The following is a 15601-nucleotide window of genomic DNA, read 5'->3' as shown; positions in this document are numbered from 1 at the left end:
CTTGATAGAGAATTAATTCCTCTCTGGCCTCTCAGTCTTTGTGAGGCAAATAAAGATTTCCTTTTATTGCTTGAATTGTCATGTAGGATGGTTTCTGCTATTTCCCTAAGCCTCTTGAAGGTAGGTTTTTAGCCAAATGCAATTATTCCCAAGTGCAATCGGCTACATGACCTCAATCTTCTTCAAGCATATCCTTAGCCTACAGTGCTCTGCTGACCCTGCAAAGCTTTTATAATCCCTTCTCTTAAATATGCACTTCCAGAGGTAAATCATTAACTTTCCACTCAAATTGCTGTATCAACAACTTTTGTTCACATACATTAAAGGACATCAACTACCTGACATAAGCGTTCAAGTCCTTGTTGCAGTAAGGTGATATCCTATGACATCTGTGGAATTTTACTGCCTGGTCATCTCCCTCTTCAGTATGCTATGAATTGGTGGGAAACATAACTAAATCTAAGAAAGTCAACTGTAATTTGGAAGATTTGTACAATAGATTCTAAGTTAATATATTAATAAGTAGCAGCTATTTTTTATTTGCTAGTGAAATACATACCTTGTCTTAGAGGGGTAGTGACATTTTAACTTGTCAATTAAGAGTAATTACACAGTAGAGGGAGAAAAGAATGACAGGATATAGTATGAAAGTAAGAATAAATAGGTTGTGCTTAGAACATGTAGAGCAGTATTACATGATGAGGTTAAAATGACAGGCTGGTAAGTATTATCAAAAATATAATCTTAAAGAGTTATAGTGAGGGCTTCCCTGGTGGTGCAGTGGTTGAGAGTCCGCCTGCCGATGCAGGGGACACGGGTTCGTGCCCCGATCTGGGAATATCCCACATGCCGCGGAGCGGCTGGGCCCGTGAGCCGTGGCCGCTGGGCCTGCGCGTCCAGAGCCTGTGCTCCGTGACGGGAGAGGCCACAGCAGTGAGAGGCCTGTGTACCACAAAAAAAACGACAAAAAACAAGAGTTATAGTGAAAGGCAAACTTTTCCTTTGAGGAGAGTAACATAATCAGGTTTGTGTTCTAGTATGATCATGAAGAGGATAAACTGGAGGGAAAGAGACTAGAGGTGAGATAAAGTTAGGAAATGTGGACTGAGGTAGTAACAGAGGAGAGGAGAAAAAGATGCTTTAGGAGTTGATAATCACCAGATATGGAGATGACAAAGAGATACCTAGAGGAATTGAGAGGGTGAGGCCATGTCTTATTGTTTTTTTTTGATTTGAGGTTTCTCTCTATTTTATTTTTTAATTGGGGTATAGTTGCTTTACAATGTTGGGTTAGTTTCTGCTGTACAGTGAAGTGAATCAGCTATATGTATACATGTATCCCCTCTTTTTTAGACTTCCTTCCCATGTAGGTCACCAGAGAGAACTGAATAGAGTTCCTTGTGCTATACAGCACATTCTCATTAGTTATCTGTTTTATACATAGTAGTGTATGTATGTCAATCCCAACCTCCCAATTCATCCCACCACCACCACCCCACCACCTCACTTTCCCCCCTTGGTGTCCATATGTTTGTTCTCTACATCTGTGTCTCTATTTCTGATTTGCAAATATATTCATCTGTACCATTTTTCTAGATTCCACATATATGCATTAACATATTATATTTGTTTTTCTCTTTCTGACTTACTTCACTCTGTATGACAGCCTCTAGGTCCATCCACATCTCTACAAATGACCCAATTTCGTTCTTTTTAATGGCTGAGTAATATTCCATTGCATATATGTACCACAACTTCTTTATCCATTCATCTATCAATGGACATTTAGGTTGGCACATGAAAACATGCTCAATATTAGTAATTATTAGAGAAATACAAATCAAAACTACAATGAGGTATCACCTCACACTGGTCAGAATGGCCATAATAAAAAAATCTACAAACAATAAATGCTGGAGAGGGTGTGGAGAAAAATGAACCCTCTTGCACTGTTGGTGGAAATGTAAATTGATGTAGTCACTGTGGAGGTTCCTTAAAAAACTGAAAATAGAACTACCATATGACCCAGCAATCCCACTCCTGGGTATGTACCCTAAGAAAACCATAATTCAAAAAGACACATGCACCCCAATGTTCATTGCAGCACTATTTACATGTCTTAATGTTTAGTAAACGAGTAGATGGTGAAGTTATTAGCATAATTAGAAAATTGAAAAGAGGTGCAAGCTTATGGGAACCAAGGGAAGACATGATTTCAACTTTAGCAGTGTTGAATTTAAAACTGCAAATAAAAATGTGAGTATTAGGAGAAGGCTGAGATGTAGAGGTATGGAGTTTGAAAGGTGGCTGAAAAACAAAGACACTCCATGTTAATAATTGTGTTTATAAAATGAATGACAGTCTTTATGGATACAGAGTTTAGATGTCACTATTATTAGCAAAGTCACTTACATTTACTTCTTAAAACCAAAGACAACTAAGTCTGTAAATGCTGTAATTGTATGTTCATTTGACTCCAAGAATGTAAACTTTTTCTTTAAGATCCATATTATTAAAGTGTCCTCAGCATGCTCCAATAACACATTTGCATGCTTTAAACACATTGCTTAAAATAATAAATATAGTGCGTGAGGGCAAATTACATATTAAAACTATTAGACAACATATAAGACCAAGATACTCTTAATTGCTTATTGTTTTTCAACCAAGAAATTCTGTCTTTAGAAATTTTGATTAAATTTGAAATGTCTTAAGTGAAAAATGTAGTGTTTCTTCCAATATCTGATTTATTTATCTATTTTTAGAGTGGCAAGGAGTTTCTGTTTCTGCAGGGCACCTCTGTGCTTCAAATCCCTACACTCAGTCTTGATGATTTCTTTGAACCTGTGCCTATTCTATTTTTCCACATTTCTTCATTCTATTAGATCTCAATTTTTTGCCTTTTATAAGGAGTAGTAGCATAAGACTTGGTGTAAGGTAACTATCTACTGATATTTTTGATATAACAGAAATAACATTACTAGACATGTAACATATTAATATTACTAATATCATTAATTCACACTCTTAAAAATTCCTTTGCGATTCCTTTCCTCAGAAGATTTACAGCACTCATTCTTTCATATAGAATCCTGGTACCACACACTTTTGGTTCATCTTCTATTATCCCGAGCTTGATAAACCATAACCACTCACCCAAAATCATATTCATCATATGTTTATATCAGCCAGAAAAGTATATATTTTTAGCTATCTTTTTTTGTTTCACCTGAGTCTTTCAGGATATACTCAGAGGGCCTCAAGTTCACACCAAATAAGCCCATTAAAATATGTCCAAAAAAGAGAAATTTCCTTCTTAGGAAAAATTCTGGGAATGACCTCTTAAAAATAACACTTTCTCTCCTAGTTCTAACATTACATATTATTTAACAGTCTCATCGTGTGGCAAATTATAGTGAATAAAAATTTTCTCAATCCTATGAAATTCTATTAGGTGGTTTTTCCCCTTAAATATGCTCCAAAACTAAAAAATAAAACATGGGTCACTTAAATGATTCATTTTGTGGGAATGAGATATATTACAAGAAACATTCTCTAAGCAATTGATAACAAAAACATAAAAGTGGTTATTTCCTTTCAAGAACAAATTCTATGTTCCTTAAAATTGTGATAAAAGATAAAATATTTTGGAGTTGTGACAGAGATGTTTATTTAGGGAATAACACAGAAACAGAAACTGTCTATTAGAAAGTGTAGAGTCCAGGAATAGAGCAGATGTGAGAAATGGTGAAGAAGAATGCACTGAAGAGGGAACAGTCCTGACTAAAATCAGTGGTGCTATTGTACACTGAAAGTATTTTGACTTTGTGCTGTCCCAACCACTTGAAGTATTTTGTGGTAGAAGGAATCAGGATTATACCCTGATGTGAGTACTATTTCCTCTAGGAAAGATGGGGACATCATGGATGAGTTTTCTCAGTATAAGAGGTTTCTGCACCTTGGAGAATCTTGTCAATCTATCGAAGAAAAAATACTAAAGAAGACAAACTTAATGAAGACCAAAACCTCTATGGAGAAATATAATTTCCCAAATCCATAGGAACAATCTAAAAATAAGAGAGAGCCCATTCTCAAAGAAATGATAGCAGCAAGGAATAACCCCGGAGCCTCAAAGATGAAAGCTCAGATAGAAATGGAGTGTCGAAAAACCATTTTCTCACAAGGGGTTATCCATGGTACTGACCACCCCATGGCAAAATCCCTTAGGATTAGAGATCTTAACTTTTCCAGGAAAACTGTCTATTCTAATGCTCATTCTGCTTGGACTTGACTAACTCTAAAACCATCTAGTTTACTTAAAACTTATTTTAATAATATATTCATGTGTTGAGCTCCTATTTTATCTCAGGTATGTATGACTTATTTTTAATTGTCATAATCTTATAAAACTAAGATTATCAATAACAAAATTAAGATTTAGTTTATAAAACTTGCCAAATATTATACAAATACTGACTGTATGCACTGAGATTTGAATCTTGGTCTATCTGAACTTAATCACATAGTCTTTCTTATATGGTACAGCTTGCTTTGCCTTGAGAGAATAGAGAGCTAGGATATAAAAGGAAGGAAAAATGCATTAAGCTAGTCATAAATTTTAAGGTCAATTAAGACTTTCTGTTACGTAATATTTACATTTTCTGCTATATAAGGACTGGAGAATTCCTTCACTCTTAAGAGACTGAGACCATGGATAACTATCACAGTGTGAGATACTCTGGGCAGTGATTTATGCATATGTTTAGAGTCACACTGAGCTCTTGTTTTATCCAGCATTTAAGTCTAGAAGAGACAGTCCACTGAAAAATGGAGAAAGGGAGACACTTTGGGGAGTGAGGGGCAAGCTCAAATGTACATGAGAATGAACCCCTACAGATTCGATGATATCAGCAGTACCAGACACTTTTGAAGGGGAAAAGTAATGGTTTGCTTAGTTGTTTAAGACATGCTTGTTCTCATCTGAGGACATTATTAATAGAACTTCAACTTTTCCCAAAGTTGAAACCTACAGTGGCTAAAGTAATGATTAGTTGTCAAGGTATCTCGAGTATACAAGATTTACCCAGAAATCTTCATATGTAATTCCAATAAGAACTTTTGCATTTTATGATTACAATACTCATCATGATCAAAATCAGTATAACCTGTAACAGCTTATTAAATTAAATATCAAATTATGAAGAGCAAAGCTTGAGTTATATATATTTTATTGCATTAACATTTCTTAAGGTATATGAATGGTAACAACCTATGTGTTACCTTAAATACTATATATAGCAGGATAGAAGAATTTGTAAAATTTTGAAAAATGTGTTTTTAAGGCAGTTGAGAGAGAATCAAATCAATAAGTTCGAAGCATGTTTTTACTTTATAGTTTACATGCATATTCAATCACTCCACATCTAAAAAATTCTTTAAAAATTATTTACAAAAAGATATATTTTCTTATCCTCAACCCTATAGATAGGTGGCCTATTCTTCCTAGTTTGGAAAGTGAAATCATTTTAGGCTGTAATGTATATTTGTGAGGTTTGAATACTTGTTGAAAATAATGTATGTCTAAAATTCTTAAGGACATAAAGTTTGGTCTATATTAGAGGTTTTTATAATAATTTGATGCTGTATTTCAACACCTAGTACTGTGCTGATTAGCACTCTTTATAGATATTTAACATAATGGGGTGAAGTTAACTATTTTAGAGTAACAATGATTCTTTTATCTTACTGTTATTCTTTTTTAATTTCAATCTGTGTGCTATGGTAAAGTGGAAAAGATATTTTCACTCCTCTAGAAATAAGTACCACATTCCATGGTACCATGAGGCGAATTAGTTCAAAATATTATTTTTCTCTATAAGCTTTAATGCTAAGCTAATAAGCAACCAAATGTCTCGAGTGAGCCATTAAAGTTATTACCCGTTTTATTCATTCACCATGTATAGGCTAGGCAAAGAAAGAGGTCCAGAAATCTGCATAGGTTTCATTGAATCTTTGCCTGGATACAAGTCTGTACAGTGTTGTAAAACCCAACACTGTTGAGTAAGAATAACTTATGGGGAAAGAATACTTAATAGGATTGCTGTATGGAAAACAATTCCCAGAGCAAACACAGAGCAGGTAATCATTTATGTTCCTCCCAAGCCAGAGTGGAGAAACATCACTGACTTTACAGAACAGAAGGCCACATGAAGAAATGGGGATGAATTAGCCTAAGATGAAGACTAAATTTGATCTCCCCAAAACAAAACATTTCAAAATTTGTGAAACATAGCTAAAGAAGTATTTAGAGGGAAATCTATAGCATTTAAAGCTTAAATTATAAAAGGATCATCTTAAGACGGCTGATTTAAAATTTCACCTCAGGAAACTACTAAATAAGGGTATTTTAACTACAAAGAAATCGAAAACACAATTCAATAGGATAAAAATATCCACGACATCAAAAGTTGATTCCTAGAAAAGATCAATAAAACTGATAAATCTCCAGTCAAACTAATTTGGAGGGATTATTTTTAAATCCACAAATTTTAAAAATTAGAAATGGAAGAAGAGACATAGCTATAGACTCTACAGAAATTTTTAAAAAAGTAACAGAGGGAGGAATTAAGAAGGGGCATAAAGAAACTTTTGGGGCTGATGCATATGTTCTTTTTAAAAAACTTTTATTGGAGTATAGTTGATTTACAATGTTGTCTGTTTCTACTGTACAGCAAAGTGAATCAGCTATAAGTATACATATATCCCCTCTTTTTCAGATTCCCTTCCCATTTAGATCACCACAGAGCATTAAGTAGAGTCCCCTGTGCTATACAGTAGGTTCTCATTAGTTATTTGTTTTATATATAGTATCAATAGTGTATATATGTCAATCCCCATCTCCCAATTCATCCCACCCCTCCCGTTTCCCCTCTTGGTGTCCATATGTTTGTTCTTCTGATAACACAGGTATATATGTGCTACAAAACATCAAATTATAAACATAGATATGCACCATTTATTGTATGTCAATTAATTCTCAATACAGATGTTAATAATTTGTTATTCCTATACATAAAAATATTACTGGACATATGCTGTGGTATGTGTGTACATGCATGCACATGTGTATGTGAGTGTTGTGAATGTCAATAAATATACATTGCAGTTTTACTAAGAATTACTTGTAGCATTTACTTCTGAATGATCTTTCCCTATCATTACCAAGAATACATGCTATCTCCTTAATTATCTTTATCTTATATTACAAGGTAGTGACATAGCTTGGATTTCTAGTTTTCTGACCTGAAAATTATCAACATAATTAATACTGCAGCATATATATGATTAAAACATTAAATTTTTCTTCAGTAAATAGAAATTTCATAACTGCATATGGCTGTTCCAGGGAATAATTTATATTTATTTTGCACTGACACAAACAATGCTAATTTAATCAATGAAACACCCTTTGAGGTAGTTATTTTTATTATCTGATTTTACAATTAAGGATTCTGAGACTTAGAAAAGTGAAGTAATTGTATGAGCAATTACACATAGCTTATAAATGTCAGCAACTAAGTCTGGTTGACTGAGGGTCTGCATCTTTATTTACCTACCAGCCTATACTGCTGTTACTGCCATGGAGGATGCCTGTAGTTGGGTATTTTAGCTCAGGTTGCAACATGTGGAAAGAAATTAAAATCATGGAGTATTAATGGAAATTGATCACATTCAAGAAACATTTACAGAATGCCTGCTATATTCAATATATTGTGCTATACCAGAGAACCTAGAAATACTGTTTCATCTGGTTAGGCACAGAATGAGTGATAAAATGTTCAATACACATATACACAAAATTTTTGTTATTATTTTATTTGTAAACAGAAGTCAATGTCTGGACTCAGCATGAGGAAGTTTGACATAACTTTTCCTGGTTGCTGGATTTTTTGTTGCCCATTTTCACTGCACGTGTTTTATTTAATTAGTTGATATAAATGTACTTGTATTAAAAATTGTTTCATTTCTTTTCTTTATTGTTATTCTCACCTCTTGGTACTTCTAAATTCCATACTAGTTGTGACTGTCATTTATTTATGAATGTAGTTTCTGCAGTGTCCTCTGATTCCTGCTGGTTCTTGTCATTCATACAGACAGCTCATCAAAATCAGAGGTAAAAGCATTCTTGAATATGTGAGTCAAAGAAAGCATATTTCAAAGTCAGTTTCTGAAGCACCTGTATTAAGGTCTCTTAGGGTGAACACTAAAATGCAGATTCCTGGCTAACCTCAAATTGACTGAATCAGAATCTCTGTTTGCTATGGCCAAGGAACCTGGATTTTATCAACCTCCCCAGGTAATACTATAATCAGTGAGGTCCAGGTCAGAGAAGCTGGCCTCAGGAACCAAAACCTACTGACCTCAAAATACAGTTATCAAAAACTCCCTTTTTTCTAAAAGCTACTTCTACGATGCTACCTTTTCAGATCTTGTTTCTAGAGACGTCTTCTCTCTTTCTCTTTTAATATTTATGTCATCTAGATGCAACCCACTCACTCTGCAGAATGCTAACCCAGTCTAATGGCTTTTGTCACTTTTCAGAAATCAAAAGCATTGCCATTAAGTTATAGGTTATTTTTAAAGGCCAGGAGAAAACAAACAGGTTAATTCTCTGAAATCAGGCACTCGAATATCCCTTCATCACTGACCCTCCCCTCTGAAAGGACTTTTCTTCATGAAATTTCACAACCGTGACAGAGAGCCATGAGATCTCAGATTTGCTTTGAACAAGAAACTTTTCCTACAGCTCCTAATTAAAAGGAAGTTTCAAACCTACAAATTAACAGTTTTAATATGCTGTTCCTGGGGATTAACTGCTTCATTTTAACAGGAATTCACTGTTAACACTGCAACTGTTTATTTTAACGGCTTGATTTTTAAATTCCAAGAGGAGTAAAACTAGTTCAAAATGATTCCTGTAATTTTTACCATTGGCCTAACAATCTTTATGTAGAAAATTTTCTTGAATAACATTATTCTCCTTTCAAGAATTTTATCTCCTTTACCTAGAATAGAATAGACTTAGAAGCAATGTCTCTTCTTTTTCCTTTTCTTTTTTTGGACTATACTTTAAAACTACCTTTGCATGTTGCTACACCTCTGACAATTGGGTGAGGAGAAAAGTTTTAATGAAAATCTTCTTTTTAAATCAAACATTTACATATGTATTTTTTTAGACAACATATTGCAGTTTTCAGAAATAAACTTTAAAAATTGAGCCACAATATAACCAATTTATAACAGTATATATAAAAACATGTTATAAATCTCTCAAAAAATCTAAAATAAATACATAAGACCAGCTTTGTAAAAGCTGACTTCTGACTTACAGAGTTTTGCTTATTCAATTGTATCCCGAGAGGACACAGAGTTCCTAATTATCAAGAATGATATCAAATTCACAGATAATCCAAAAAATTCCTCATAGTCTCTAGTTTTAAAGATTTCCTTAAAGAAACCTTTCTTTAAAGCTGCTTATCAGCAGCCAGAGTGACTGACTTAAAATGCATCTCAGATAATTATACCTTACATACTTATACCAAATGTCATTTTCTACTATCCATTCTTTCCCATTTTAATGTTTCCATCATTTTTAACCTGTTTCCACCCACATCCTACAGGAAACCAATCTCATTCATTTCTAGTTTATTCCCTCTGTTTGTTTCTGTTTACTCTTTCTGTTCATTTCTTTATATAAAAATAAGCAAATATATATTTACATATTTATACATATATGTATATGTAATATACATGTATGTATGTTTATATAATTATACACATATGTTTTATGTTGTATATATTTTCTAATTTCTTTCTTATAAAAAATGTAATGCCATAGATAGTCTTTTGCTGTTTTCCCCTAAGAATATGTATCTTGAAAACTTCATATTAAATAAACTTATGGTTATGGGGGGTTAAGAGCGGGGAGGGATAAATTGTAAGATTGGGATTGACACATACACACTACCATATATAAAATAGATAACTAATAAGGATCTACTGTATAGCATGGAGAACTCTACTCAATATTCTGTAACGGTCTATATGGGAAAAGAGTCTAAAAAAGAGTGGATATATGTGTATGTATAACAGATTCACTTTGCTGTCCACCTGAAACTAACACAACATTGTAAATCAACTATATCCCAATAAAGGTTTTTAAAAAATAAAATGTATGTTGATATTAAAAAAAAACTCCTTCATTATCAGTTCACAGACCTATACTGTATACTTTTATATAAATAGTTGCATTGTACTTTGTAATGTGTACTATAGTTGATTCAACCACTTTTCTATGTATGGCCATTCACTTTATTTTCAATCTTTTGCAATTACAAACAATGCTGTAATTAATAACCTTGTGCATATATGTTTCCATATTGTTGGCAGTATATCTTCATGGTAAATTAAAAAGGTGGAAATGTAGGGTCAAAAAGGAAATGTATGAGAGAGTCCTTCCTACAACTACTCTAACAAAAATTACTAATTTTTAGTGATTTTATCAGCAATTTACATTTTAATTTTTGCCAATGTGAGGTCTTAGAAATATCTCCTTATAGTTTTTATTTATATATCCAAGTATGACTGAGGTTAAACATCTTTTCATATGTTTATGAGATATATATATATATGTGTGTGTGTGTGTATATATATATATATATATATATATATATATATAGTAAATTGTTCATGTCTTTGCCCATTTTTTTTTCTGTTGGGTAGGTTTGTTTTTACCTCACTGTGTAAATGTTCTTCATGTAGTAATGATATTAGCTCTTTATATCTGTTATATTGTGCTAAAAATTTCTCCTAGTCTTTCTACTTCCTTTTGCCTTTCTTGACTGTGTGTTTTTGCTATGGAAAGTTTTTTTTTTTTTTTTTTTTGCGGTACTTGGGCCTCTCACTGTTGTGGCCTCTCCCGCCGCGGAGCACAGGCTCCGGACGCGCAGGCTCAGCGGCCATGGCTCACGGGCCCAGCCGCTCCGCGGCACGTGGGATCCTCCCGGACCGGGGCACGAACCCGCGTCCCCTGCATCGGCAGGCGGACTCCCAATGCTATGGAAAGTTTTTTAAAAAGTATTTTATATAGTCAAATATGTCAATCTGTTCATTCATTGAATCTGGATTTTAAATCATAGTTAGAAAACTATCTTCTACACCTATGTCATCAAACAACTCATCTGCTTTCTTTTAGTACTTGCATAGTTTCCTTATTAATATTATTCTACATTTAGATCCCTGATTTATTTAAAGTTTATTCTTGTTTATTATGTGAGGTATGGATCTAATTTCATCTTTTTTCAATGGCTAATCATTTGCCATGACTCTAGCTGTGTTTTTGTTTGTTTGTTTTTTAAGTCCATCTCTACATCAGTGGCATGAGATGTCAACATCATTATATATTAAATATCTATATGTACTTGAGTTTATTTATGGACTTTTTATTCAGTTCCACTCTTTTCTTTGTCTATTCATGCACAAATAACATACTTTTTGGTTTTATTGCATGTTTTCATGTTTAGGAGGCTAGCATACCATCACAGCTTTTTGTTTCTAGCGTTTACGTGGTTATTCTTGAATGTTAGTTTTTCTATGTCAATTTGAGTATCAAAAACTCTAGTTTGAATCAAACTTGTTAGTATTTTTATTTGGATTGAATTCAACTTATAATTAACATAAGGATGACTTTGCATGTGTTATCTCCATGTCTTTCAATCAAGTTTTTCATAAAATTTTTGTGCTCTTACTGTTAAGTTTATATTGAATTGTTTAATGGTTGTGTGCTCTTCTTATAAACTTATGATTTGCCTCTGAAGTGGAGGATGGTTTTGTGGGACTGAGCCCCTAACCTTTGGGGTCTGCACTAATTCCATATAATTATTGTCAGAAATAATTAAATTGCAGGGCACCCAGCTGGTGTCCACAAAGAATGAAGAATTGTTTGGTATGATAGTCTCACATATTTGGTGTCAGAAGTGTTTGTGAGGATAGACAAACATAGATTTTCTTTCACTTATATACATGGAAAGTCTAGAGAGTTTTATAGTGCTTCATTTTTAAGTACGAATACAAAGCACAGAACAAAATTCACCTTTAAAATGCCTCACATAAAAATGACGATAACATAAATAAATGGAGGTAAAACAATGGTAGGGATAGAAGAATATCGCAAATAATTATAATTAATATTCTCATAGAGACAGGAAGATATTGTATCCATGCAATAAGAACAGAAGTTATTGCAAAGGAACAATCAGAGAGTAAAACATAGCCCTGGAAAATTAAAGTATGTAGGCAGAAATATAAAAATTTAATGAACAGTTCAAACTATATGGCTGAGAAATAATCCTAAAATGGAACCAGAAAGGCAAAGGCTGCATAATAGGGCAGAAAAGTGAAAATCAAACAGTCAATGTAGGAAGCACAATATCTGATTAATTGGAGCTAGAAGAAGGAGAAAACAATGCACCTATTAGAAGGTAAATTATCCTTGGAAGTAAATTTCCATACTTAAACACTCTGGGTTTTCAGAATAGAGAACCACTATGATGAATGAAATTTTAGGACACCAGAGATAAAGGTATCTTTAAAAGTTTCAGAGAGAGATTGGATTCATTGCTTTTGGTTGTTTTGTTTTGTTTGAGTAAAGGGAAATGAGAGTATCATGCCACTTTGGTGCTCTGATGACTGCTCTGTTTATATATGTTTCCAATTTTAGGTAGTTCTTACTGTTTGCAGTCCCATGAAGATCTATCCCCCAAATACCTAATATTGCTATGTCCTTTGTCACTTTGGCTCCTAGAATAAGAATTTGAGGCTGTGTGTGTGTCCTGAGTAAAATTACCATGTACATATTATGCTTCCCAAACACAATAGCAAACATATGGGGACATATGGCATTGTGATAGAGTGCAGGCTTAGATTTGAATCTCTGCCCCAATTCTTGCTGAGCCAATTACTTCCATGAATCTCAGAATAATAATACTTTCCATGCCTTAACTCACAAAGCTTTCAAATGAACTGATGACCATAAAAGCATTTTAAAATAATTCTGTATAAATATTCTGTTATTCAAATAATATAGCATATGTTAATTTATCTTAAAAATATTTTCACCTTAAAAGATCAATCCATAATATATAAGATAGGGGACTGCCCTTCCCAAATCCCAAATTAGATGTTTATATTTATACATATGCTGCTTTATCAGCCTGAGTTGTTAGGACATTGTTTTAGTCACCACACTGATTTTTTTTTTCCTCTTTCCATTGCTTTCTGTTCTGTTAACCATTTTTGTAAAATTCGGCTATGCTGGTACTTCCTTATTGATGCTATATATCCTACACTGAGAGGATTTTACCTCATTGTCCCTGACAAGCAGCTAATAGTATGCTTTCTCTTCCTTTTCCCAAATTCTGACCCATTAAAAACAATGAAAAAAGGGCAAAACTATAACATTTTGTTAAGATGAGTCAATTCTAATATTGGAAATGATTTTGTATGAGATAACAGAAAAACTACATATTGGTCTCTGCCTGCTGGCACAAGCTCCTGAAATCCTTATAAATTCCTACGGGATAAGAGCACCAGGAGCATCTTTTGTTCTACTAAGGTGACTCTGGATGGGCTCCTGCATGGGAGCAGCTCACCAGAAAGACCAAGCCATGATTAGAAGCCTGGAATTTTCTGCCCCACTCCCCTATCCTCCAGAGAGGGGAGAGGAGCTGGAAATGGAGTCAATAACTGACCACTCCTAGTTGAGGCAGCCTCCATAAAACCCAAAAAGCATGGGGTTCGGAGAGCTTCCAGGTTGGTGGATGCATTCACCCCAGCAAGATGATGCACCCCAACTCCATGGGGACAGAAGCTCCTGCACTCAGGACTCTCCCAGACCTTGCCTATGCATCTCTTGCTCTAACTGTCCATCTATATCCTTTATCATATCCTTTAATAAACTGGTAAATGTAACTAAGTGTTCCATTGAGTTATGTGAGCCTCTCTAACAAATTAACCGAACCCAAGGATGGGGTTGTTGGAACCTTGTTGGAAGTGCTGAACTATAGCTTCTTGGTCAGAAGTACAGACAATGACCTGGACTTTTGACTGGCATCTGAAGGGGTTGGCTATGGATGAGGGAAGGTTGTGGTGGGGACACACTTGTGGGACAGAGCCCTTAACCTGTGAAATCTAATGCCATCTCCAGGTAGAAAGTGTCATAATTGAGTTAAAGTCTCGAACACCCTACTGGTGTCACAGAGTTGTTTGTTCTGGGGAAAAACCTCCACAAGCTTGGAGACCAGAAGTGTCAGAAATGAAGTGTTTTGCGTGAGTAGTAAAGGAGACACACAGAGAAGAAACACACAGTGGGGAAGAACTAGGTTTTTCCCTACATAGGAAGGAAAAAGACTGGGTTGTTTTTCTATTACATTTTGTTTGTAGTCTATCCAGAAGCCAAACATATCCTGACATTTTTATAAAAGATTCAGTATAATACAGCTTTAATTTCCAGAAGATCTCAACATTGTCACTGGTTTTTACACTGGTTTGTAAAGTAGACTTTGGCAGCTTGGGTGTTTGTTTTCTTTTCCTCCCTATGGAACAGTTTTCTATATATTTCTGGATAGTTTCTGTTTTTGATGACATTTACTTGGCCAATAATTATCAGTGTTATTTTTTTTTTTTTTTTTTTTTTTGCGGTACGCGGGTCTCTCACTGTTGTGGCCTCTCCCATTGTGGAGCACCGGCTCTGGACACGCAGGCTCAGCGACCATGGCTCACGGGCCTAGCCGCTCTGTGGCATGTGGGATCTTCCCAGACCGGGGCACGAACCCGTGTCCCCTGCATCGGCAGGCGGACTCTCAACCACTGCGACACCAGGGAAGCCCATCAGTGTTATTCTTGAAAGTGAATGTCTCATATAATGTATTGGCATTGTTTCTACATAGCAATGTTGACATATATCTGATCTAACAAATTAGCATAAGCATATAGCAGGAATATTTGTCAATAAAATGAATTCATATTCTAATGTATGGACTGACATAATTTTTGTAGAAAATATCAGACATTATATTTTTATATTCAAAACATTAAGCCCCAATATCTCCTTTTCTTATTTTCTTATAGCAAAATCTTGATTTATGTTAGAAATTGCCATTCAGTGGGGGAGAAGGAAAGAGTCACAGGAAAATGAAAGGAATGGAACATGAATATCTTTATGATGAGTATGGTAATCTTATATTTTTGACCCAGTTAGGTACAGAAAATTATTACTCAAGTTAAGTTCAAATGATATTTGTTCTCCCTTCTATGAAAACTGAAGTCCATTCTTCCAGAATAAGTTCTCCAAAAACTACTTAAATGATCAAAGCATCAAACATAAAGAAAATCTTTATGTTTAAATCTTTTTTCTATAAATATAAAATCTTTTATGTTTATATATCAGCCCTATAAAAATATAAAAACATAATGAACATTAATATTATTACAGATTTACTATTAGATATAGGACAGTTGGGGCTAGATTAAAGGACATAATTTA

This window comes from Pseudorca crassidens, chromosome 7, assembly GCF_039906515.1.
Source record: "Pseudorca crassidens isolate mPseCra1 chromosome 7, mPseCra1.hap1, whole genome shotgun sequence".
Taxonomy (NCBI): domain Eukaryota; kingdom Metazoa; phylum Chordata; class Mammalia; order Artiodactyla; family Delphinidae; genus Pseudorca; species Pseudorca crassidens.
The sequence above is the reverse complement of the archived record's forward strand: the minus strand, read 5'-3'. Positions refer to the sequence as shown.